We start from the raw sequence: 2,500 nt of genomic DNA on the forward strand, positions 1-2,500 counted from the left end.
ACAGGACACCTGCACTGCAACACACACACATAAAGATTACTTCTTTAATTGAATTGACAATTACATTACATTAGGGGGGGGGTGTAAATACCAAATACCACAATAGCCCTGATTTTCTGATGCTACCACATGTTTGAAACACTGCTGTGTAATTTAAAAAAAAAAATCTTCCAAAAACCCCCCCCTACCCCAGAAATTACTTTTCCCACCCAAAAACATGCGTTTTTCGCCTATTTTGTCAGTTTATCCACGGTTATCCAAGAACTACACATGAGTATGTTCATGATTTCCCATTTAATAGTCTAAAATGTGTGATGCTATATCACAGTAGAACTTTGAGCTATATAAATACAATGTCAAGGTCATAATAGAGGTCAAAGGTTACAAAATATCGATTTTTAAGGGGAAAATACGTGCTTTTCAACTGCTGTTCCAGTACAATGCACTAATTATTTCCCATATTAGCAATTTTATGGTCTTACATGTGGCATAGCATATCACAGTTGTACTTTGAAATATGCAAGTGCAATGTCAAGGTCATAATAAAGGTCAAAGGTTACAAAATATTGATTTTTAAGGAAAAAATTGTGTCATTGGGTTGCTGACCCAGTGCAACACACAGATTATGTTCATAATGGTCCATTTAATGATCTTAGGTCTTTGAACTATGCAAGTACAATGGGTCAAGGTCATAATACAGGTCAAAGGTTACAAAATATTGATGGGGGGTGCTATTTTCAAACCGTTTTTCACGAAAAAAACAAATGTCAAAATGAATAAACCTGTAATATTAACACACTTTTGATCTAGCTCTTGACTTTTCTAATCATAAATATTTCTAATGTGTCACAATAATGTGGTGTAAAGAACAAAAGGGACCTAAGAGACAAAGGTCAAGCAAGTTGGATGACCCAAGTGAAAACGATAAATCAGTTAACTTTATGTGCATCGCACCAATTTCAAATCAGATCTACATGTTGCTACTATGCTTAGAAAATTGTAATGTGTGTTTATTATTACGGGCCAATACCCTCTTCCATCATAACTGAAGTTTCACATGTGAAGAACAATTAACAACAACAGCATCAATGTTACCAATGGTGAATGTGCCTTTCTTGATGTTTTTTGGTTCATGCAAATTGCTCTTTGCCTCTTTGTAAGCATAGGCTTCACTTGTGGATACCAGGCCCTCAAACAGACTTCATGAAGACTATTTCTGACCAGTTGAGCAGAAACATACACATCAGTACCCTGCAAACCTCATTTTTCAGGGCTCTGGCAGTGCTTTTCCTGTGCCACCTGTCCCAAGGAAGGAGATGGTGATCCCACTTCCAAGTTTTAAAACAGTTCTAGTCTCCTATACGTCCCCTGGTGTAACTCGTCCATGCTCTGGACACTCTGCTTCTTCACAGCACACATTGATGTGGTATCTTGGATGAATAACAGCTGAGCAAATTTAGTGGATGATAGACACCAACCCATGGTAACTCCAGGGATGGGACATTGAAAACATGCATGTGACCAAAAAACAGCCAGAAAGGATGGAAAAAGAGAGATAGGCTGTGCCACCACCTACAGGATAACTCTGTTTTGGGGCTTGTTTATATTACCTTTACCATTTCTACCCACTACTGTATTTGTTAAATTTGCACAACAGTAGTCAAATGGACTCACAGTGTTGCTTCCTAACTGGACAGGCTGATATCACAAAAGTGATCCACACTGATCATTGTGACATAAAAGAGACGCGCAGAGCCTATGTTTCAACCTAATTGTCCTCAAATTTGTAATAACCTAGTCTTAATCTCTTATATAAGGCTCTCATGTCAATGTTGTTATGATGTAGTTGAGTCATTCCAGCAAAGTCTGATTGGGTCTGAACTGATCATGGAATGTAGGTGGGCGCATCTGTACAAAGAGGCTATATTCCATGATCAGTTCACATGATTTTTAAGCAATTTTCAAAACATCAAAAATAGGCATTTTAAACCATTTTCGTGACCTTTGACCTTAAGTAGGACTGACACTACACATTTTGCTGCTCACTTACAGTATGGCATGGTACATGAAATACCAGTCAATAGCCCAGCATGACCATATTTCAATTCTGCACTCCATAAAAGATGGGGAACCATGGAAAAATGGTAAAATAGGCATTTAAGACCATATTGATGACCTTTGACCTTGAATATGACCTTGACATTTGACTTTTTTTTGCTCAAAATACACCTCCAGCATGGCATGCCACGTGAAATGCCAGTAGATGATCCAGCATGGATATATTTTTACTCTGTACCTCATAAAACATTGAAAACTATGGACAATTAGCACAAAAACAGGCGTTTTGGGGGTTAAAAAGTAATTTCTGGGGTAGGGGGGGGTTTTCGGGCTTGATTTTCAAAATTTTTACATCAATGTATTCCTAAGACATGGTAGCATTAGAAAATCTGGGCTAAAGTTGAATCTGAACATTTTCATGAAATAACACCCCTTAGCTGAC

At 37.8% G+C, this 2,500-nt stretch overlaps 1 protein-coding gene across 1 annotated transcript in view; it reads right to left on the reverse strand.

Annotated features, from left to right (window-relative positions):
• slc27a4 (solute carrier family 27 member 4) overlaps positions 1-2,500 on the reverse strand; it is a 47,258-nt gene that overhangs the window by 26,384 nt on the left and 18,374 nt on the right. The window lies entirely within an intron of this gene.

Source organism: Engraulis encrasicolus, chromosome 11 (genome assembly GCF_034702125.1).
Source record: "Engraulis encrasicolus isolate BLACKSEA-1 chromosome 11, IST_EnEncr_1.0, whole genome shotgun sequence".
Taxonomy (NCBI): domain Eukaryota; kingdom Metazoa; phylum Chordata; class Actinopteri; order Clupeiformes; family Engraulidae; genus Engraulis; species Engraulis encrasicolus.